The sequence below is a fragment of the Mytilus californianus genome, unplaced genomic scaffold (genome assembly GCF_021869535.1).
Source record: "Mytilus californianus isolate M0D057914Y unplaced genomic scaffold, xbMytCali1.0.p SCAF_7, whole genome shotgun sequence".
Classification (NCBI taxonomy): domain Eukaryota; kingdom Metazoa; phylum Mollusca; class Bivalvia; order Mytilida; family Mytilidae; genus Mytilus; species Mytilus californianus.
The window spans coordinates 10,223,540-10,249,820 of record NW_026262723.1 but is presented as its reverse complement, the minus strand read 5'-3'; the positions used below and the strand labels follow the sequence as shown (position 1 = coordinate 10,249,820).

The 26,281-nt window shown below is 31.2% G+C and overlaps 1 protein-coding gene across 1 annotated transcript in view; it reads right to left on the bottom strand.

Moving 5' to 3' along the window:
- The window catches only part of LOC127710156 (somatostatin receptor type 2-like), a 43,109-nt gene that overhangs the window by 3,279 nt on the left and 13,549 nt on the right, over nucleotides 1–26,281 (bottom strand). The gene's annotated exons all lie outside the window — the stretch shown is intronic.

The window sequence follows — 26,281 nt, the reverse complement described above, 5'->3', positions numbered from 1 at the left end:
TTAGAATCGATGATTGAAATTTTACCATGGAGTTTGATACATGTATACAGTGTGATTGTTTCGTATGTTGTACATCACATTAACTGACATAAACAGGAACCATGATATATAACACACATTTGCAGAATATTATTGCTGTCTGTCTCAGAATCATATTACCATGTTTACAGAAAAAAGGTATATAAATATTAATTGATGCTACAAAATCATTACATGTACTTAACGAAAATAGCAACAGAACTGCTTTTAATGCCACAGTCACACATTGCAATTTTTAAATGATCCCTAGCGCCGGTAGAGCGGAATCATTAGCTATATATGTCTATTACAGATATTGATTGCTGATTATTGAAATGTCTCATTTGCCATTGTCACGTCCCTGTCTCCTTTTCTTCTTCACAATGTTTTATTAAAGTCATGAGCAATGCAGCGAAAATAAACTCATCATAGATAAAAGGGATTAAAATTGTGTACGCCAGACGCGCGTTTCGACTACATAAGACTCATCAGAGACGCTCGAATCAAAATTTTAAAACGGCCAAATAAAGTACGAATTGAAGGTGAAAAGGACACAACATTCCGAAAGATTTTTCTAAAAACAGCTAATATAATCTATTCCTAAAACAGATATTATTCTTCTGGAGCACATGTGTTCACCCTCGTTTTCAGTGTAATTCATTTTGCTCATACTTGAGTTTTTCTTTGTAATAATGTATTGACATGTATTAATCTTAATTCCCTTTTTTATTTTGTTTCATTTGTCTTCTTAATTAAAATACATGAGATACAGTTGATAAAGATGTAGCTTATTTCCATTGCAAATAATCATGTTTCCGTGGATGTACAATATAAAAATACAATAAAATGCTCTATTATATTTTATTAACGTTGTTATTGAAAACAAACTGAATGGAAAAGAAGGATGTAATGTATCAAATCACGTGACAAAATCATTACACACATTTTATAAAACAGAATTAAAGCGAACAGCGCTTTTACCGCTGCTGTTCATTTAATCAGGCCTTCAATGCGGAGCCTAATATAGCACCATATTGTACGTGCATGATTTCTCTCACCGACTTGAGCGAGATCCACTGCTAGATTGTAAATAACACTAACATTTGTGCATTAAAAAACACACTTTTGATACGTCTTCCAACCGATTACACCAGGCAAGGAATCCAACAAATACTGTTGTAACATATAGCAGTATATACTATTTCAACTAATTCTACTAATAAAGACTACTGTACGGTCTTCTAACAGCGTGTGTCGCAAGCATAAACTCTTTGTAAGTCTAGAAATATTTCGAAGGGAATTCAATGAATGGTACCAAAGATCTGTTGTAAACGCCAAATTCTAAAAAGGGGCAATAATCTAATGTGTACTTCCAAACTTTTTCAAAATACAACAGCGTTTTACTATACATACTGTCATCTGTAGTAAGTATATAAGATGTAAAAGAATCATTTGTTATAGTGCAACCTGAATAAACAAATAAATGCATGTTTTAAAATACAAAATAATCAGCCAGCCAAATATGTTGAATTTTTATGCACCTGTCCTAAGTCAGGAGCCTGTTGTTCAGTGGTTGTCGTTTGTTGGTGTGGTTCATAAGTGTTTCTTGTATCTCGTTTTTTATATAGATTAGACCGTTAGTTTTCCTGTTTGAATTGTTTAACACTAGTCATTTTGGGGCCCTTGATAACTTGCTGTTCGGTGTGAGCCAAGGTTCCGTATTGAAGACCTTACTTTGACCTATAATTGTTAACTTTTTATGCATTTTGACTTGGATGGAGAGTTGTCTCATTCGCACTCATACCACATCTTCTTATTTATATTATGATGCACCTTCTAATAATAATAGTCTTTTCTGAATTATGAAAATGATTTTTGAAATCAAAATTTAAGTTAATGTATATTCATTGTTAGGCGATTTTAAAAAAAAAATTTTTTATTAACCATTACGATTTTAAAAACTAGAATTATTTTATTTTATAAAGTGATACCCTGTCTTCTTGTAGCCATTTCAACGCATGTTCTTGAGTAAACCGACAACAGAACAAGACAAAACCATACACAGACATACAGACATATCCAAACTTCCAAGGACACATACAAATGGTCGTACTTCTCTCGGAACAATCATACAATGGAACTTGCTCCCTCAAACTATCATTGGAACCCCTTATGTTGCCAGCGTAATTCAGAGATAAGCTAACTACAGCTGTGCTCTCCAGCTTCAAATAAACACACCCAAACCAAAACATGTACATAAAGTAAAGGTTATCTTACCAATGTTGTAATTAGATCTTTGAATATAGTTTACATTGGCACTAATATCGATTTTGTTATCAGCAAATTAAAACATAACTAAATTTGTATTCTTTTCAAACGGGATGTATAAAGACACACCACGTTCATTTTTATCTATTTATCAGGTTAACTCCTAACTATCCTACTACCTGGCGATACATTTATTTTTGGCATTGCACAAGTCATGTCTTCTTTGACTGTCCATGACGTTAATATACTAAATCCCTGGGATGTGTTTTAGTTGATTTTAGTCTCTGGTGCATGATTTTGTATTATTAATTGTTTTCGGCTTTTAACTAGCTGTCAGTAACTGCGAGTACTCTCAAATCGTACTTTCTTGTCAATTTGACCTGTTGATACTATTTGTAATGCTTTTTTGTTATTTAATGTTTACTTATTCAGGGTTATATCTGTCCTATATATATATATCATCTTTGATAAGTGTTTGGTATTACTATAAATTTTCACATCTTCGAACTATGAAAATCAAAATTATTTATTTTGTAAAAATTGTTCCTTTCTCCTTTTAAACTGTATACCTAACAACAAATTATTTCCATTTACTTGTGTATAATATTATTGTAAATGGCGGATTTTTGTTTAAAGTTATTGTTGTTTTTCTGATATTGTTTAACATTTCACAGCGGTATAATACTGTTACTTTAATTATTCAGCCCTTATTTTATTGATTTTGTATTTACATTGTATCATAGATCAAATTTATTCGTTCAGTGTATGTTCACTTGTGTTAATATGTCTTTTGATTGAGTTAAGCCATTTAAATTGATATTTTATAGTGTGTCTTTCTATGTTGTGATGTAACACTATTGTTTCAGATAAGGGTGAAGGTTTGGTACATATGTACCATTAAAACGTTTAAACCCGCTGCAATTGTTTGCACCTGTCCTAAGTCAGGAATCTGATGTTCAGTAGTTGTCGTTTGTTGATGTGGTTCATAAGTGTTTCTCGTTTCTCGTTTTTTATATAGATTAGACCGTTGGTTTTCCCGTTTGAATGGTTTAACACTAGTAATTTTTGGGGCCCTTTATAGCTTGCTGTGCGGTGTGAGCCAAGGCTCCGTGTTGAAGACCGTACTTTGACCTGCAATGGTTTACTTTTATAAATTGTGACTTGGATGGAGAGTTGTCTCATTGGCACTCATACCACATCTTTTTATATCTACATAAAATTTATATTTTTACTAATCACGATCTGTATATACGAACACTTAAATTGTTATTAAATTATTATGAATTTGTTTAAATTTTCGTCAATCATGCAAACAACATGTACAGGTATTCTTTGGTATTAAAGCCGTGTTGACCCAAAGAAGAAGATCAATTAATGCCTACTTCTATGGGACTATATAACATATTGATGAGCGATTACTTTGGTGAGCAGGTGTGGTTCATAAGACGAAATTGTTAAAATTAGATAGTTTTGCAAACATTGAAAATCAAACGTCTTTGACAATAGAGATGTTCGTTTCGCTGCTGTTGACATTGTACTACTTGTAATGGTTGAAGGATAATTTAAAGCGTTACACATTCAGCAGTTAAGTAAACCTAGCTTGATTGTTTGGTGCAAATAAAAGATTAATAATAAAAAATGAATAAAAAGAATGATTAAATGTACATAAATAAGATGATTACAGAAATATAATCAACAATATAATTTCTTTTTAATGATATGAACTTTTGGCACTGCACATTTAGTAAATTATTATCTCGACAGCGAGAGAAAAAAATATTTATAAAATCAATAGACAACTGACAATGAAACCTTATATATATGCTTTTCGATTTGATTTAAATTTGCTCTATATACTGAACTCTAACTAAAGAACGAATTCATCCTCTGACAAGCATTTTAATTGTGTAAATGCTATCTTTGAGATGAAAAAAAATCCACATACTTAGATAAGTCTGTTAGTTTTTTACATCTAAAATTGCCTAATGGTGATTTCACAAGTTTAATGGAAACTGGCCAATAAGAAGCAATTAAATATTGATAGAAATCGACATTTGAAAAATTGCTACATTGAAAATAATCGATAAACTTGAAACTGGATACATATACAACATTGTCATTTAAGTTTGTGAAATAGATATACCCTTTAATTTTGATTCTACTTTTAGAAGGCTTTTAGATTTTTCTAGGTTAATTACAATACTAATCAATACAAACTTACAATAATGACTTTAATAACGCCTCTGTGTTTCGTCGTAACGTCTCTTGTTGATTTGGTCAACAGACATCACATAGGGTTAAAACATCGTTTTTGTTACAAGATGTTTTGACATTGGCCGTGCTTTATAACGTTACTATCGATATATTTTAACTGATCAGGTTTAAAAGTTCGCAATACTCTTAGGATATCTATTATGATTTGTCTCTTCTAGTTATGTATTTTTTTGGTTACACAATATCTATGCATTTAAATAACATTTATCATCCAAAACTTGTCGATCTGAGCATTCCTGAGAATGTCCTCCGTCGCATAGCGATGCAGAGATATACAGAAATATAGGTCGTCCGTTCGTCTGTCCATGCGTTCGTCAAGTCTTGTATGAGTTATAACCCTTGGAAATATAAATCATAAGGGAAATCCATTATAAGCGCTCTCAAGCAAAGCCTATATTAAGTTCTATGTTAGCAATGTCTCGGACCAGTTCTATTGTCAGCGCTGATCAGTACTTTTTACAGTAGTTATGTCACTTGGAAATGAATATTAAGTACCAAGTGAGAAATTTCAAGTACGAGGTTTAGCTTGCTATAACACCCGGTTTAATCCAACATTTTCTACAGAAGGAAAAGCTGTACCAAACCAGCAATATGACAGTTGTTTTCCATTCGTTTGATTTGTTTGAGCTTTTGATTTTACCATGCTATAAGGACTTTCCGTTTAGGATTTCCCTTGGAGTTCGGTATTTTTTGTCAGTTTACTTTTTGTCAACCATAAGAAAGTGCATAAAAAATCAACTGAGCGTGCCAGCATAGTATAAAGCAGGACTTAATCACATATGAGAAATTTGGGTAATTTTTCTACATTCCGAACTTGTTTCTGATCTTGTCGCTTTATCTTCTTTCAAGGAAGATGACTTCCGAATGTTTATTTCTTGGGAAACCATGACATATTTTTAATTTCCTATTAAGAAATTAGCTCATAAGAAAGAAGAATGTATGTGGTTTTCATACTTCATTTAGAACTTGTGGACATTGTAGTTGACTTGTAATCCAACACTGCCACGGGTAATAAAGAGGAGGGATGAAACTAGCTGATTTGAAATCATATCGATTGGTCATTGTTTTAATTTGACAGAAAAATACAAGTAATTACTTAAAACAATGTTCCATTGAACTGAAAAAAGTTCTGCAGCCAACAGGAATTGTCCTCGGATTGCATATACATTTGTATCTCATATATTAAACTTTTAGATTATTGATCCAGTTATCAGTTTCACAAAAAACTTACGACTAAAGTTGATCGTAAGTCATAAAGAATTCAGTATATTTACGATCAATTGTAATCGTAAGACTTTTTGTGAAACTGATCACAGATTCATAGAGATAACAACAGTTATTTATTAAAGTGACAAGGGCATGCTTTAATTGACTATGTTATTACTGGAAAATACGTTACATCAAGGATGTTTAATTGTTTATGAAAGCAACAAAACAACACGCTATTATACTGCTTTAGAAAAAAAAATTACACTTAATAAATGCATTGCGTCTGAAACATTATTTCGGATTAGCCTTCATCAGAAACGGTCAAACTCAAGATTTTAAAAACTAAAGATGTATAGATATTTGTGAAGCTACAGGTATATGACCAAAACGGACAAATCCACTTACAGCTAACATTGCTTGAAGGAGTTAGAATCTTAGTTGAGCAATAATTTTCATCGTATGTCATGGTATATTATAAATCATGTCAGTGCCGAACCATTGACAACTGAGCATTAATTTAATATAAAAAAGGAGATGTGATATGATTGCCAATGAGACAACTATCCACCAGAGTCCAAATAACTTTGAAACGAACTTTACTAAAAATAAAATAATATTGCAAAATGGTAGGTTTTGAAAATTTTGCTAGAAGCAAATCAAGTGAAAAAAATGAATAATATATTTATTTTCACCTGAACTCGATTAATTAATTACAACTCTATTATAAATGATTAATCACATATTATCTTTTATGATTCCATGTGTGCTAATTAATTTCCCTATGTTTTGACGAATACTAATGTATTACCCAATAAAGCAGACAGATGGTTTTCAATTGAAGTAGATGTTAGCAATTATTATACGTGCATAACCCTACGACCTTCAACAATGAGAAAAACACATACTGTATATAGTCGGTTATAAAAGGCCCCGACATGAAAAATTAAAACAATTCAAATGAGAAGACTAACGACCTAATTTATAAAAAAAAATATACGACCTAATTTATAACAAACAAAATAAACGGCCTAATTTGTAACAAAACAATAAACGGCCTAATTTGTACCAAACAATAAACGGTCTAATGTGTAACAAAATAATAAACGGACTAATTTGTCACAAAATAATAAACGGTCTAATTTGTAACAAAATAATAAACGGTCTAATGTGTAACAAAATAATAAACGGTCTAATTTATAAAAAAAACAATATACGAAAAACAAATATGAAATGAACTAACACATCTTCTTTTTTATATAAACGACAACCCCTGAACTACAGGCTCCAGACTAGGGACAGGCATTCATAGAATGTGACAGGGTTAATAAATAAGAAGATGTGGTATGAGGCCAATGAGACAACTCTCCATCCAAGTCACAATGTACATGTATAAAAAGTTAATAATTATAGGTCAAAGTACGGCCTTCAACACGGAGCCTTGGCTCACACCGAACAGCAAGCTATAAAGGGCCCCAAATGACTAGTGTGAAATAATTCAAACAGGAAAACCAACGGTTTAATCTTTATAAAAAACGAGAAACGAAAAACACCTATGAACCACACCAACAAACGACAACCACTAAACAAGAGGCCCCTGACTTAGGACAGGTCCATAAAAATGCATCCCTCCCCTAACCTGGGACAGTGGTGTTACAGAACAACATAAGAACAAACTGTTAAAATCTGTTGCAATTGGCTCAACTCGAAAGATCGGTACGAGGCACAAAAACTACTAAATATGTATGCTAAATTTTTTCTGACGTTACATTTTTGTATTAATTCAATTTTTCACGAACACTAGTTTATAACTCACTTCCTTTATGTTTTATCGTTTGATAGCACAAGCAAAAAAGACAATGATCGCTGTGGGAACTGTTTTTTTCCCTTCAAATTCATGTACAATTGAAGCAAACTTAATATTCCAGTTTAAAAAAAAAATACACGTATGTGTAAGAAGTTTCACTAAGGCAATCGGAAGGTGGTGTGGTAGTACTGTCTTGAAAACTTCCGTCGAGTATGTAACGCAAGTATATGGGTGTAGTGTGGAGGTCAGAAGTACGTTTAACAGGCAATAATTCCTGTTTTTTTTATATTCATGCTTACCATTTTCACTCTTGAAATTCGAAGCTATTCAAAAGTGTTTTTCAAACATGCTTCAAAAATGGTTGTGCAATATAAAATAAATTCTTGCAATGGCACGACGAAATGAATTGAATAAAATTTGTAATGTTAAAATTTTATTGTTCTGTGATTTCAATGATTGACTTGAAGAAACAAATAAAAAATGGCAAAATTTTGGTTGCTATGCATATCGGTTGCCATATCAACCGATGACCAGTTTTACCCCTACTGGATATCCACGATATTAAGCTAAACAATGGTATTTTCAACTAAATTATTCATATAAAATAAATAAGAAAAAGAAATATTTTAATAATTTTATTAAATATATACATTTTAATAATGTATATTTTTATATCAATTTTCAATCATAATCACATATACCCCCCTTTTTAGGTGGTTTGCATTAAGTAAAAAATACCCTTTTGAGGACATTTTTGAATGCTCACCATATTTTTAGCGGACACCTGAATTAAAATCAACCATGAATTCATAAATACCATAGCCTTATCTTATAAATGACGCCAAAACATAATGGGGAAAAATGTCTTATTATGTTGTTGCCATGGATACAAAATGCTTAGTTTTCATTTTTTCTATAAAATCAACTTTTGCAAAATTTTGAAAAAAAATTGTTTCAAACCTAATTCTGCAGTCAGAAAAAAAATAAATAAATATACAATTTGTAGAAATTATAGGTATCATTAAAAATTTTAAAAATATTCATATATAACAGTATTAAAGTTTTAACTTTGTTGCTATGGAAACAATTTCATGATGATACACAAATTTGAAACAATTTTGAAAAAAGTTTCAGTTTGTTTCTTAAATGTGCACAAAAGATGGAAACTAGAACAACCTACACTAAATCAAGTTTCACTGTGTACATACATGTGTATATATAAATATAGTTTTGCTAGTATAGTATATCATAATGGTAATACCAACTGAACGAAAATACACAATTTCTCTAATCTGGATAAAAGTGCTTATTATGAAGAAATTTCAGTCTGTTTGCATTAACATGAAAAATATACTAGAAAAACAAATATTCAGTATAGAAAAACAGATCAAATTTTTAAAAAAATCATGTATTCAAATTGTGAAATATTTGCCATTGAATGTATTGCCATGGAAACAAGCAGTCCATTTGCATATATTCACTGAAAAGTGCTAATCTTGACAAATTAATTTTAATGAACTTAGATACATATAACAATAGACAATTTTGCTTACATTATGCAGGTGTTATTATCTTTGAGAAATATCAATAATATTCCAGGTAGAATTAGTGATAGTGTTGCCATAGAAACAACAAATAATATGCATAAACTTGGAAAACGTTAAAAAAATGACTTAATCTTTCATACAAGAACTCACTTCTGTAAGTTTTCAATTTAATGCAGTGTCAAATAATGATGATTTTAACCAGTCGTCCATCAACTATTATTAAACTGCTGTAGTGAAGATTAAAGATCAAAGTGCCACTTGATGTTGACAGTTTGGAATTATAGCCACTAGCTCCAAACTATTTATACCATTAAGAAGATATAATTAGAAAATTGCAATTGACAGGTCAGGAAAGGCCAAGCTTAAATTTTTTGTGTCGATTAGTTGTGGTTTGCTTTTTTTCCAGTGTCAAACATCTCATGCATATTCTAGAAGAGAACAAAATCAATTAATATAATAAGTACATTGTAGGTCCTGCGATAGTCTACCGACCCAAAAGTATAAAAGGTAATAATTTGATACAACTCAACAACAAAATAAATAAATGGAACAAAACGATTCAGACGTTGATCCTCTATCTATGATAAACGATTGTAAATAAACGATAGTTGACTGTCTAACTTTTCTTACTAACAGGAAAAAATACCTATATTATGAGCTGTTAACTTTTTTTATGCATTCTTAAACTGAATGTTGAATTGGCAAATCATGTATAGCTATACATTTTGAATAATATTGTATTATTATAGTGTGTATATAAAGATCATTTTTGAGGCGAAGTTGAAAAAAAGACAATTTCAAAAAGGTCCTGCGATAGATGTAGGCTGGGATGAAGGTGGACAATTTTAAATATCACTGGAAATCAGGATCAATTGGAAAGGCACAGAAATTTCAGCAGGTCATCTAAGGACCCCTGAAAGAATTGTCGCAACGGTTCTTTAGCATACAAAAGGCGTAGCATTTTCTTAACAAATTAGCTATCGGCATAGGATTATTGAAATACAAGAATAACAATTATTTTTATGGGTTTTTAGCAGCCAATTAAAAAATGTTGACAGACTGATAAATTTTTACACAGGGTAACTTTAAAATGAATTATATTCATGTACATTTTGTACCTATAAATTGATTTTCACCGAAAGCCCATTACAAAAAGATGTTTCTCAAAATTAGTACATTTATTTTAACAAAAACTTCATATTTTACTTTGAAACAGGACTTAAAGTTGATAACATATTATACATGATATATATAGCATTTTCACGAAATCCTACAATGTATCACAAACAAAAATTTCTCAAAAGTTTTGATTTTTGCCAGCAAAAAAAATATTATTCCATAAAAACAACATACTGGTATGCATAAATGGATAAACCTCCAATTTTGACTAAATCCTGCAGTTTATTACATTGGAACTGATAATATACAAAAATTAGCACCATTGGCAATTTTGTTCAGAAATGTAAACAAATGCCATGGGAGACCATAAGTAAACTGTAAGTTGAAAATACAAAATTGTTGAAAAGTATTAATTTGACAAAGTATCAGTTCCAAACATTGCTTAGCCATGTTTATATAATGTTGTTCATTTCTACTGCTTGAATCTCTGGTGTAAATGTGTTCCATTCTTTCACTGTACGTACTGACACCAGCAAGAGTGATAAACTTGTTGACTACACAAGTCACACAGTCTTTTGATGAGTGACTAAGATGACGTTAACATCCGGCATATCATCCTGCTACATCTAAAGCATATGTTGTTACCTACAAAACAATTGAAAGATCGAATCTTACATTCCATAGTAGCGGAGGGGGTATTAAGTTTTACCCTTGTCCGTCCGTACGTCCGTACGTCCCAAAGTTGGTTTCCGTTCTCTAACTTTAGTTTGCCTCAACCAAATGTTATGAAACCCATACACAATGCTTATTACCACAAAACACAGATCAAGTTTGAACTTTGGTGGCATCACTTTAATCGTTCTAGAGTTATGCTCCTTTACAAATGGAAAAATTGCTGAATTTTTCGTTTCCGTTCCCTTACTTTAGTTTGCCTCACCCAAATGTTATGAAACTTATACACATTGCTTATTACTACACAATACAGATCAAGTTTGAATTTTGGTGGTTTCACTTTAACTGTTCTAGAGTTATGTCCCTTTACAAACTGAAAAATTACTGAATTTTTCGTTTCCATTCTCTAACTTAAGTTTGCCTCAACCAAATATTAGGAAACTTATACACAATACTTATTACAACAAAACTCAGATGAAGTACAAATTTGGGTAGTGTCACTTTTACCGTTCTTCAGTTATGTCCCTTTATAACTTTATATATGCAAGCGGGGGCATCATCTGTGTCCCATGTACACATTCCCCATTTATCTTCTGAAAGAAACCATATTTTTCCATGACCTTAGTCAGCATATAATTGACAGTACAAGCTTAAAACATTTTTCGTGTCTATGCTGTATTTAAATATTGCTAACAATCAAATTACATGCCATCAGAAAACTTGAAACTTAAAACAAATAAAAAAACTATCAATTAGTCACAAACTTAGAAAGGAGGAATTAAGTCTATTACCAAACTCTTCATAAGTTTCCAATTTTTCTCATGTTATTACCGATCCTACCCTTTTTTTCTATAAGTTTCTATATTGTTTAGGTGTAATACCACCAAATCATAGTACGTCACATCCGGTTGCATACGAAAATAGGTCGAAAAAAAATATTCCCTTGAATTTGACAGTTGTAGGTAATTGATCCTACATTTCATTGCAGTAAAACATTTCTGAGTCATAAACATATATCTTGGGTATTTCAAAGCACCATTATTTCTTTATTTGGGGTTTCAATAGAATATTTTGGAAACTTGAGGTTACATGGTTACTAAAGCTTGTACACAGGTTAAAAAAGGGGGAAAATTTGATTGGTTAAATTCCAGTGATGGTTATTTTCTTATATGCAATGAAATGTTATGTGAAATTTTTTCTATAGTACTGGACAGGATAAAACTTTACTCATGCCAAGTATTTCTTTATTTGAAACAAAGATAAATTCTGCACAATTTTTTGAAAAGTGCAAATTTAACAAAGACTAATAGGGGAAAATCAATGGTGGTATTACACCTAATATGGGAAGCTGTACATGCACCTTTGACCTTGTGAGTACTCTCATGTGTTAAAATTTCTTGCTATTTAAGTGAAATATTACAAATAATGAAATATTCTGAGTGGATTGAGTCTCCAAAATACATTTTATGAGAAAATTTCCTTGAAATAGGACTTTACCATGAATATTAGTTGACAGAACAAGCCATACTTAGAGTCTTGGAGAGCTTTTTCTCCTTATTTCTTATATTCTGCTATACTAGAAAATTTTTCCTAAGAAATACTTTAATAAATATATAGTTTTAAGTAAATGAAATTATTTTTAAAGCAGTAGCAACAAATTATTCATCAAAAGAGAAGTTTTTTATGTCCCTCTCTGGAACGCGGCGTAAATTTAAGTTTTACGCAAGGACTTATTGAAACCTCCTTGGAGACAGTAAACTTTTATACGGATAGTTCAAGCAGCTTGAATACTTCAATTAATCATTTATAATAACATTCCTATCATAAATGAGTGAAAGTTACCCCAAAATTTTTATTTATTGGCTTAAAAAGTAGAAATTTTGAGGAAATGAGAGGTATAAATGGACCAAAAGAGACTTTATAAGGAAGAATAAGAGGTCCATTAGTAGTATTTATCATCCTAAAGTCATCTTTTGTATCATATTCAACTGTTTGTAGGCAGATGAGATAAATATTTGATCATTTATTGGTCCACACTATATTCTATCATGATGCGGCTTGGTTTGAATTTTTCGAAGAAATTTTGCTCGAATCGCTGTAGATGTCGTCTTACATTATACTAGATTTTTCTCAAACTATTGAACTGATTATGACAAAACTTGACAGGAATGCTTGAAATAACCAGTATTACAAAGGAAAAAAGTCACATTCAGTTTATTCAACAAAAAAGTCTTCTTTAGGTGTAATACCACCAAATCAAAGTACGTCACATCCGGTTGCATACGAAAATAGGTCGAAAAAAAATATTCCCTTGAATTTGACAGTTGTAGGTAATTGATCCTACATTTCATTGCAGTAAAACATTTCTGAGTCATAAACATATATCTTGGGTATTTCAAAGCACCATTATTTCTTTATTTGGGGTTTCAATAGAATATTTTGGAAACTTGAGGTTACATGGTTACTAAAGCTTGTACACAGGTTAAAAAAGGGGGAAAATTTGATTGGTTAAATTCCAGTGATGGTTATTTTCTTATATGCAATGAAATGTTATGTGAAATTTTTTCTATAGTACTGGACAGGATAAAACTTTACTCATGCCAAGTATTTCTTTATTTGAAACAAAGATAAATTCTGCACAATTTTTTGAAAAGTGCAAATTTAACAAAGACTAATAGGGGAAAATCAATGGTGGTATTACACCTAATATGGGAAGCTGTACATGCACCTTTGACCTTGTGAGTACTCTCATGTGTTAAAATTTCTTGCTATTTAAGTGAAATATTACAAATAATGAAATATTCTGAGTGGATTGAGTCTCCAAAATACATTTTATGAGAAAATTTCCTTGAAATAGGACTTTACCATGAATATTAGTTGACAGAACAAGCCATACTTAGAGTCTTGGAGAGCTTTTTCTCCTTATTTCTTATATTCTGCTATACTAGAAAATTTTTCCTAAGAAATACTTTAATAAATATATAGTTTTAAGTAAATGAAATTATTTTTAAAGCAGTAGCAACAAATTATTCATCAAAAGAGAAGTTTTTTATGTCCCTCTCTGGAACGCGGCGTAAATTTAAGTTTTACGCAAGGACTTATTGAAACCTCCTTGGAGACAGTAAACTTTTATACGGATAGTTCAAGCAGCTTGAATACTTCAATTAATCATTTATAATAACATTCCTATCATAAATGAGTGAAAGTTACCCCAAAATTTTTATTTATTGGCTTAAAAAGTAGAAATTTTGAGGAAATGAGAGGTATAAATGGACCAAAAGAGACTTTATAAGGAAGAATAAGAGGTCCATTAGTAGTATTTATCATCCTAAAGTCATCTTTTGTATCATATTCAACTGTTTGTAGGCAGATGAGATAAATATTTGATCATTTATTGGTCCACACTATATTCTATCATGATGCGGCTTGGTTTGAATTTTTCGAAGAAATTTTGCTCGAATCGCTGTAGATGTCGTCTTACATTATACTAGATTTTTCTCAAACTATTGAACTGATTATGACAAAACTTGACAGGAATGCTTGAAATAACCAGTATTACAAAGGAAAAAAGTCACATTCAGTTTATTCAACAAAAAAGTCTTCTTTAGGTGTAATACCACCAAATCAAAGTACGTCACATCCGGTTGCATACGAAAATAGGTCGAAAAAAAATATTCCCTTGAATTTGACAGTTGTAGGTAATTGATCCTACATTTCATTGCAGTAAAACATTTCTGAGTCATAAACATATATCTTGGGTATTTCAAAGCACCATTATTTCTTTATTTGGGGTTTCAATAGAATATTTTGGAAACTTGAGGTTACATGGTTACTAAAGCTTGTACACAGGTTAAAAAAGGGGGAAAATTTGATTGGTTAAATTCCAGTGATGGTTATTTTCTTATATGCAATGAAATGTTATGTGAAATTTTTTCTATAGTACTGGACAGGATAAAACTTTACTCATGCCAAGTATTTCTTTATTTGAAACAAAGATAAATTCTGCACAATTTTTTGAAAAGTGCAAATTTAACAAAGACTAATAGGGGAAAATCAATGGTGGTATTACACCTAATATGGGAAGCTGTACATGCACCTTTGACCTTGTGAGTACTCTCATGTGTTAAAATTTCTTGCTATTTAAGTGAAATATTACAAATAATGAAATATTCTGAGTGGATTGAGTCTCCAAAATACATTTTATGAGAAAATTTCCTTGAAATAGGACTTTACCATGAATATTAGTTGACAGAACAAGCCATACTTAGAGTCTTGGAGAGCTTTTTCTCCTTATTTCTTATATTCTGCTATACTAGAAAATTTTTCCTAAGAAATACTTTAATAAATATATAGTTTTAAGTAAATGAAATTATTTTTAAAGCAGTAGCAACAAATTATTCATCAAAAGAGAAGTTTTTTATGTCCCTCTCTGGAACGCGGCGTAAATTTAAGTTTTACGCAAGGACTTATTGAAACCTCCTTGGAGACAGTAAACTTTTATACGGATAGTTCAAGCAGCTTGAATACTTCAATTAATCATTTATAATAACATTCCTATCATAAATGAGTGAAAGTTACCCCAAAATTTTTATTTATTGGCTTAAAAAGTAGAAATTTTGAGGAAATGAGAGGTATAAATGGACCAAAAGAGACTTTATAAGGAAGAATAAGAGGTCCATTAGTAGTATTTATCATCCTAAAGTCATCTTTTGTATCATATTCAACTGTTTGTAGGCAGATGAGATAAATATTTGATCATTTATTGGTCCACACTATATTCTATCATGATGCGGCTTGGTTTGAATTTTTCGAAGAAATTTTGCTCGAATCGCTGTAGATGTCGTCTTACATTATACTAGATTTTTCTCAAACTATTGAACTGATTATGACAAAACTTGACAGGAATGCTTGAAATAACCAGTATTACAAAGGAAAAAAGTCACATTCAGTTTATTCAACAAAAAAGTCTTCTTTAGGTGTAATACCACCAAATCAAAGTACGTCACATCCGGTTGCATACGAAAATAGGTCGAAAAAAAATATTCCCTTGAATTTGACAGTTGTAGGTAATTGATCCTACATTTCATTGCAGTAAAACATTTCTGAGTCATAAACATATATCTTGGGTATTTCAAAGCACCATTATTTCTTTATTTGGGGTTTCAATAGAATATTTTGGAAACTTGAGGTTACATGGTTACTAAAGCTTGTACACAGGTTAAAAAAGGGGGAAAATTTGATTGGTTAAATTCCAGTGATGGTTATTTTCTTATATGCAATGAAATGTTATGTGAAATTTTTTCTATAGTACTGGACAGGATAAAACTTTACTCATGCCAAGTATTTCTTTATTTGAAACAAAGATAAATTCTGCACAATTTTTTGAAAAGTGCAAATTTAACAAAGACTAATAGGGGAAAATCAATGGTGGTATTACACCTAATATGGGAAGCTGTACATGCACCTTTGACCTTGTGAGTACTCTCATGTGTTAAAATTTCTTGCTATTTAAGTGAAATATTACAAATAATGAAATATTCTGAGTGGATTGAGTCTCCAAAATACATTTTATGAGAAAATTTCCTTGAAATAGGACTTTACCATGAATATTAGTTGACAGAACAAGCCATACTTAGAGTCTTGGAGAGCTTTTTCTCCTTATTTCTTATATTCTGCTATACTAGAAAATTTTTCCTAAGAAATACTTTAATAAATATATAGTTTTAAGTAAATGAAATTATTTTTAAAGCAGTAGCAACAAATTATTCATCAAAAGAGAAGTTTTTTATGTCCCTCTCTGGAACGCGGCGTAAATTTAAGTTTTACGCAAGGACTTATTGAAACCTCCTTGGAGACAGTAAACTTTTATACGGATAGTTCAAGCAGCTTGAATACTTCAATTAATCATTTATAATAACATTCCTATCATAAATGAGTGAAAGTTACCCCAAAATTTTTATTTATTGGCTTAAAAAGTAGAAATTTTGAGGAAATGAGAGGTATAAATGGACCAAAAGAGACTTTATAAGGAAGAATAAGAGGTCCATTAGTAGTATTTATCATCCTAAAGTCATCTTTTGTATCATATTCAACTGTTTGTAGGCAGATGAGATAAATATTTGATCATTTATTGGTCCACACTATATTCTATCATGATGCGGCTTGGTTTGAATTTTTCGAAGAAATTTTGCTCGAATCGCTGTAGATGTCGTCTTACATTATACTAGATTTTTCTCAAACTATTGAACTGATTATGACAAAACTTGACAGGAATGCTTGAAATAACCAGTATTACAAAGGAAAAAAGTCACATTCAGTTTATTCAACAAAAAAGTCTTCTTTAGGTGTAATACCACCAAATCAAAGTACGTCACATCCGGTTGCATACGAAAATAGGTCGAAAAAAAATATTCCCTTGAATTTGACAGTTGTAGGTAATTGATCCTACATTTCATTGCAGTAAAACATTTCTGAGTCATAAACATATATCTTGGGTATTTCAAAGCACCATTATTTCTTTATTTGGGGTTTCAATAGAATATTTTGGAAACTTGAGGTTACATGGTTACTAAAGCTTGTACACAGGTTAAAAAAGGGGGAAAATTTGATTGGTTAAATTCCAGTGATGGTTATTTTCTTATATGCAATGAAATGTTATGTGAAATTTTTTCTATAGTACTGGACAGGATAAAACTTTACTCATGCCAAGTATTTCTTTATTTGAAACAAAGATAAATTCTGCACAATTTTTTGAAAAGTGCAAATTTAACAAAGACTAATAGGGGAAAATCAATGGTGGTATTACACCTAATATGGGAAGCTGTACATGCACCTTTGACCTTGTGAGTACTCTCATGTGTTAAAATTTCTTGCTATTTAAGTGAAATATTACAAATAATGAAATATTCTGAGTGGATTGAGTCTCCAAAATACATTTTATGAGAAAATTTCCTTGAAATAGGACTTTACCATGAATATTAGTTGACAGAACAAGCCATACTTAGAGTCTTGGAGAGCTTTTTCTCCTTATTTCTTATATTCTGCTATACTAGAAAATTTTTCCTAAGAAATACTTTAATAAATATATAGTTTTAAGTAAATGAAATTATTTTTAAAGCAGTAGCAACAAATTATTCATCAAAAGAGAAGTTTTTTATGTCCCTCTCTGGAACGCGGCGTAAATTTAAGTTTTACGCAAGGACTTATTGAAACCTCCTTGGAGACAGTAAACTTTTATACGGATAGTTCAAGCAGCTTGAATACTTCAATTAATCATTTATAATAACATTCCTATCATAAATGAGTGAAAGTTACCCCAAAATTTTTATTTATTGGCTTAAAAAGTAGAAATTTTGAGGAAATGAGAGGTATAAATGGACCAAAAGAGACTTTATAAGGAAGAATAAGAGGTCCATTAGTAGTATTTATCATCCTAAAGTCATCTTTTGTATCATATTCAACTGTTTGTAGGCAGATGAGATAAATATTTGATCATTTATTGGTCCACACTATATTCTATCATGATGCGGCTTGGTTTGAATTTTTCGAAGAAATTTTGCTCGAATCGCTGTAGATGTCGTCTTACATTATACTAGATTTTTCTCAAACTATTGAACTGATTATGACAAAACTTGACAGGAATGCTTGAAATAACCAGTATTACAAAGGAAAAAAGTCACATTCAGTTTATTCAACAAAAAAGTCTTCTTTAGGTGTAATACCACCAAATCAAAGTACGTCACATCCGGTTGCATACGAAAATAGGTCGAAAAAAAATATTCCCTTGAATTTGACAGTTGTAGGTAATTGATCCTACATTTCATTGCAGTAAAACATTTCTGAGTCATAAACATATATCTTGGGTATTTCAAAGCACCATTATTTCTTTATTTGGGGTTTCAATAGAATATTTTGGAAACTTGAGGTTACATGGTTACTAAAGCTTGTACACAGGTTAAAAAAGGGGGAAAATTTGATTGGTTAAATTCCAGTGATGGTTATTTTCTTATATGCAATGAAATGTTATGTGAAATTTTTTCTATAGTACTGGACAGGATAAAACTTTACTCATGCCAAGTATTTCTTTATTTGAAACAAAGATAAATTCTGCACAATTTTTTGAAAAGTGCAAATTTAACAAAGACTAATAGGGGAAAATCAATGGTGGTATTACACCTAATATGGGAAGCTGTACATGCACCTTTGACCTTGTGAGTACTCTCATGTGTTAAAATTTCTTGCTATTTAAGTGAAATATTACAAATAATGAAATATTCTGAGTGGATTGAGTCTCCAAAATACATTTTATGAGAAAATTTCCTTGAAATAGGACTTTACCATGAATATTAGTTGACAGAACAAGCCATACTTAGAGTCTTGGAGAGCTTTTTCTCCTTATTTCTTATATTCTGCTATACTAGAAAATTTTTCCTAAGAAATACTTTAATAAATATATAGTTTTAAGTAAATGAAATTATTTTTAAAGCAGTAGCAACAAATTATTCATCAAAAGAGAAGTTTTTTATGTCCCTCTCTGGAACGCGGCGTAAATTTAAGTTTTACGCAAGGACTTATTGAAACCTCCTTGGAGACAGTAAACTTTTATACGGATAGTTCAAGCAGCTTGAATACTTCAATTAATCATTTATAATAACATTCCTATCATAAATGAGTGAAAGTTACCCCAAAATTTTTATTTATTGGCTTAAAAAGTAGAAATTTTGAGGAAATGAGAGGTATAAATGGACCAAAAGAGACTTTATAAGGAAGAATAAGAGGTCCATTAGTAGTATTTATCATCCTAAAGTCATCTTTTGTATCATATTCAACTGTTTGTAGGCAGATGAGATAAATATTTGATCATTTATTGGTCCACACTATATTCTATCATGATGCGGCTTGGTTTGAATTTTTCGAAGAAATTTTGCTCGAATCGCTGTAGATGTCGTCTTACATTATACTAGATTTTTCTCAAACTATTGAACTGATTATGACAAAACTTGACAGGAATGCTTGAAATAACCAGTATTACAAAGGAAAAAAGTCACATTCAGTTTATTCAACAAAAAAGTCTTCTTTAGGTGTAATACCACCAAATCAAAGTACGTCACATCCGGTTGCATACGAAAATAGGTCGAAAAAAAATATTCCCTTGAATTTGACAGTTGTAGGTAATTGATCCTACATTTCATTGCAGTAAAACATTTCTGAGTCATAAACATATATCTTGGGTATTTCAAAGCACCATTATTTCTTTATTTGGGGTTTCAATAGAATATTTTGGAAACTTGAGGTTACATGGTTACTAAAGCTTGTACACAGGTTAAAAAAGGGGGAAAATTTGATTGGTTAAATTCCAGTGATGGTTATTTTCTTATATGCAATGAAATGTTATGTGAAATTTTTTCTATAGTACTGGACAGGATAAAACTTTACTCATGCCAAGTATTTCTTTATTTGAAACAAAGATAAATTCTGCACAATTTTTTGAAAAGTGCAAATTTAACAAAGACTAATAGGGGAAAATCAATGGTGGTATTACACCTTAAAGTTGTCCTGCACAGGCATGAGATATTTGCATGATGTTTAGCAACAGACATCTATCGTTTAAAAGAACAAAATATAATCAGTGTATTGTTTCACATTTGTCATGTCGGGACATTAACATTTTACAGATTACTAAATCGTATGGGTTTTGCTCATTGTTGAAGGCAGAATGGTGACCTATAGTTACATATATCCACTTCATAGGGACCCCGGTGAATAGTTGTCTCATTTGCAATCATATCACATCTCCTTATTTTGTGGATATGCAACATGTTCATGTACTACTTACATGTACTTAGTATATGAAATAAATATCAATGAATCATCTTTTTTTCAAAAATGAACAACCTCTTATAATGTAAAGCTACGGAAGCGTATTAGCGCCACACAACTTTTTTTTTGTATTTCTTCCTACGTTTGCGATATAACGCAAACCTTTGCGAAATAACGCAAACCTTTGCGACATAACGAGGTTGGCGTTATAACGCAAACCTTTGCGAAATAACGCAAACATTTGCGTTATAACGCAAACATTTGTTTTATCTTATTTCTTATTTAAGATTCAAAGGAAGGAGCAGTTATTAATGGAGGAGTCTGCATATATTTATCTTCATTGTACTCATTGCTAAGTTATAATTGGTAAAAGTAAACCATTATAGGTCAAAGTACGGTCTTCAACACGGAGCATTGGCTCACACCGAACATCAAGCTATAAAGTGCCCCCCCCCCCCCCCCTAAAATGATATACATGATAATACATGTACATATATTTCAATGAAAATTGAGTAAATTAAAGTTATACCGAAGAAAAAAAAACCCTGCTAATATAGCTATAGCCGAATATAAATATACTTCCAAAGTAAGCTCTCGTTTGAGGATTGTGTAAGGTTGGTTAACCACCCTTTTGCAATAAATGAATAAAATGAAGATGTTTTATTAATAAAATTATGTTCTCTTCATTTAAATTGCTACCATGTTACCACACTAGATTGAAAATTTCATAACTTTTTATCAAAGAATCTTTATCATATTCTACGATTTTAAAAAACGATTTCTTACATCAAAATTAAAAAAGAAAAAAATGTTTCTTAATAATTCATTTTACAGCAGAAAGATCATGTTGTCTATTTGACTTGACAGTTTTACAATTGTATGACATTATTTTTGCTCGTACTTATCTACTTAATCAAAATTTAAAAAATGTTGGCCTTTCAAATAAAATATGCCTATAACATTTCTATGTTCTTGTTAAATTATAAACTTTTCTGTTTCCTATGCATATTTATTATAATGACTTTGCCTTGTATTTATGGTTCTTTTCCTAACTAAATCACAACAGAAATTTAATGACAGACGGACATATATACAAAACTTAATGAATAATTGAAATCAAGATGTTTGCGTTATATCGCAAAGGTTTGCGTTATATCGCAAAGATAGGAAGAAAATTATAAAAAAAAAATTGTGTGGCGCTAATACGCTTCCGTATAAAGCACTATATAAATTGCAAATAGAAGTATAAAAGACAATTTCTTAATTCAAATAAAGAATGTATGCCTTTGTAAGAAATCCCAAGCAATAAATAGAAAATTGTTTATTTACAGATTCCTGACCAACCTTAACAAAATTGGCTCTTCCTACAATACATGAATCTGTTATTGGTTTAAACATATTTTTTGTAACTTTTTCCTCAAGTTTTAAATGTACACGTGTTATAAAAATGTGTCTTTTAAGGATATTTTAGAAACAGAATTGCATATCTATCTATAAAGTAACCAGTTCATACATTTTGGCTCAAGAAACAGCCAATCAACTTTGATTTAAAAATGGCCTTACTAAAATATATCATATCAAACATATTTTATGCATAAAATCTATTTACAAGCAATTAAGATGGGGCTACACTTAGTTGTAAATCAATTAATAAAACCAGAGCAAGTTAAAACATTTTGACAGTCTATAAACATATCTTGGACTTTGAATCAATGAACAATTTTCAATGTTAAAATTTTCTGCTTAAGTCAGTTTGATAAGAACTACTTGTGATAGATCAATGAGATTTAAATAAAGCGACATTACAACATGTATCAGTAGATATCAGTTTGAAGACTATTTCGACACCCTGCCCCCTAGGTCATGGTCCAGTGACTTTGAATTAATTAGCAATTTTAAATGTTAAGTTTTTCTGATGAATATAAAAATAAGAAGTTGTAGTATGATTGCTAATGAGATTATTCACTAAAGTTAAAATGAAGTGGATGTAAGCAATTATAGGTAACCGTACGGCCTTCAAAAATGAGAAAAACCCATACCGTACAGTCTGCTAGACAACGTTATTTTCTATAAAGTTACATTACTGTTTGTACATCTCAGTTTGTTGACCATTTTCAGACCCTGCCAACTAGATCATGGTTCAGCGACTGAATTAATGAATAATGTAGGTGTCCATCAGATTGCCTATTTTTAAATTTAATGCCGACAGGCGAGACATATCTCTGTGTCAACAGTTCATATGAAATATATAACCAAAGACACCACAAGTGATTTTGTATGTCCATGCAGTGTACTTGTTCGATATTTATGACCTTTAAAACCTTGCCAAGAACCGCCAATTAGGGGACGACCATTTGATATAGGGGGGGGGGGGGGGAGGGTAGGTGGAAAGGTGTATTTTTCCCCCCAATTGATCATTTTTATTCATCGGTTGCTAAGTATGCCTGTTTTCATTCGTGGCAGGTGGGGGTGGGTTTGAGGTTTTTTTTTCCCCCGAAAATAAACAGTTATTTTTATCTGTTGCTACGCTTGCTTATTTTTCTTTGCCGTGAGAAAATTAATTTTCGTTTCGAACACATTGTATCCTCAAACATCCTGTCATTTATTTTCAGTTCTTACCAGGCAAATTTATTTCTTTTCAAAATCCTCCCTTTCAACTAAAAAATCAAATGGTTGTCCCTTAGAAACAATGTTGGTATTTTGTAATCTTCAACATATCGAAGTTAAGAAGTATTATGTAGATATAGATGTTGTCAATTTTTTGTGGGTATGAAAAGAAATGATGTGAATAGTAAATTTGAGCTATACTAACCTGGGCCAATGGAAAGTACAATGCTTCTTCAAGTTCTTGTCGTGAAGACATGTTGGACCTGTTGCTCCTTCAAACGGTGGTTTTTACGTTCTAAGATTAGTTGTTGTGAACTGCTAAACTGGATGATATTAAACGTTTCACCGTTCGCTGTCTACTGTACTCACGATTGTTTAGTTCAAGTAAATAGTTTCCACAAATTACAATATTATTGGGACGAAGTCCCCAATTACAGTTAGTAGAAAAATCAATAAAAAAAAATAAAAAAAAGAACATATGAAATAATCAATCTACTAATGAACTCAAAATCGTTAACTTTTTTTTTCTAACTTTTTTTTTCCCGCATCTGCGCAGAAATCTTTTCCGGTATCGTTTATCTCGGGATTTGAGTAAAATATTATAGGGATGTGCCTTATACAGTAAGCAAATCAATAGACACTTAAAATCATTATAAAAATCAACATGACTAATGAAATCATAGCGTTTCTTTGTTTACATTGAAAATGACATCACAACTAAAATCCCTAACAACTGTTACAGGACCAACATCGGAAACGTTTCCGTTTCTTTCTTAACAGATTCTGGAGTTAAAAATATGCTTGAATTAAAAAAATAATTTGTACGGATTTCGTCCCCTTTCACAGGTAACACCTGCCTCATATTTACATTATCATGACAGGACACAAATTCACATAACAGGCAATCCAAATCTAAGATCAACATTAATATCATCTTATCCCAATGAATTTCTTTTACATTCAAAAATATTTTGAAACATGGTGTTTTACTACGAAATTCAGTAAAATGTTTTGGAGGCAGATAGCTTTCTGTCATATTATTTTCAGTGAACACTTTTTTTACCTCTGCACTGAAGAGGTCTGAACAGACCAAAGGGAGACAATTCGTTTATTGAGGAATATTGCACAATGATGTTTTTTTAGAAATTAATTTCACACATTTCTAGGTAGATTCCCCATAACTTTTTTGATTTATGATAAAAATAATACTGAAATTAATTGTTCTTATATTTCTTTCTAATAGATGTAGCCGCATAAGTTCACAACACTACACCAAATATTGTATCTTTTTCAAACATCCCATCTTTCTCCCCTGTTACCATGGTAACCAAACAATATATATGTCGGTTGGCATTATTTTTCTGACTAGGCTATTAGGAACTACATCTCAGCCAATTTTCAGAAAGATCGGTGACTATATGTTCCAAAAAAGTATAAGTGGTTACAGAGAATGGGTATTAATAAGGAAGACATGATCTCTTTATTCATGTTTATCTTGCACACATTTTCTAACAGACAGAACGCTGCTATTTCATAAAAAAATATCAATATAGGAAGATGTAATATCTTTATGCCTGGTTATCTTACGCTCATTAGGCTTATTACTCATCTTTTTATGATTATTATATATTGTGATTTGAAGCTAAGTAATTAATCAAGAAGACATAGAGTACAGGATAAAACTATGCATGCACTCACTGTCATGCAACATTTGAAAGCCATCTGTCATTAATGATAATATGTGATTAATCATTTATAATAGAGTTGTAATTAATTAATCGAGTTCAGGTGAAAATAAGTATATTATGCATTTTTTTCACTTGATTTGCGTCAAGCATAATTTTCAAAACCTATCATTTTGCAATGTTATTTTATTTTTAGAAAAGTTTGTTTCAAAGTTGCTTAAATCACGTTATTTGGACTCAAAGTTGTGTCAAATCAAATTTTCAAAACCTACCATTCAGCCAACAATAAAAAAATGCACTCAAAAATAAAAACACATTTATAACCTAAAATAGGCTAACAGTTCGATGCACTTGTGTTTCGTGTTTGATATTTTTGAATCGCATTCTTCACAGTATAGACGGTTTTTACTTTAAGGCAAACCGCCTCGGTGGTCTCATGGTAGCGTGTTCGCCTCGAGTGCGGGAGGTCGTGGGTTCGAACCCCGGCCGGGTCAAACCATAGACTTTGAAATTGGTACATGTGCTTCTCCGCTAAGCACGTGTCATTAAGGAGTAAGATCAAAGACTGGTCGGCTCGGAGTCCGAATAATGTGCCCGTGTAAGGTGACATGTCTTCCTGTGTACGGTTACCTTGTGAACTAGCACGTTAGAAATCCGTCTCAGCGTGTCGGTCTAGTACAAAGCAGGGTTAATATTCATATTAAACTAACATGTACTCGTCCTGAATATGCATATTAATTTGCCGCTGGACGTTAAGCAGTCATTCATCATCATCATCATACTTTGAAGCAAATAGCTATAATTCACAATGTATAGTTACACTTATAAATATGAGCATAATTATTGTTGAATGATAATACTGCAAATGTTTTGTTTGAACGACAAGTCACGTACTGGTACAATTAAACTGATGAATATGTGACATCCAAAACATTGTAATCAAATGAATTTTACTACTAAAGAAACCCTAGAAGGAGGGGGAGAGAGATGTGCGTAACAAGTAACACTATTGTATGTAGGATTAACAGTAAAACAATTGCAAAATTAAAGGAGAGAGAGGGAGATGTGATATATGTAAACGGAAATTTCTCTGTTAACTTATATACACTGTAAGTATTAAACGATATGTGTTATTCTTGCCATTGCCATTCTTGTCATTGAATCTATAAACTAGACGACTGACGCTATCATTGAAAAGTATTTGAATAATTCATATTTGATGATGAATGTGTGGCCTTCTTAAGAAATTATATCACGGT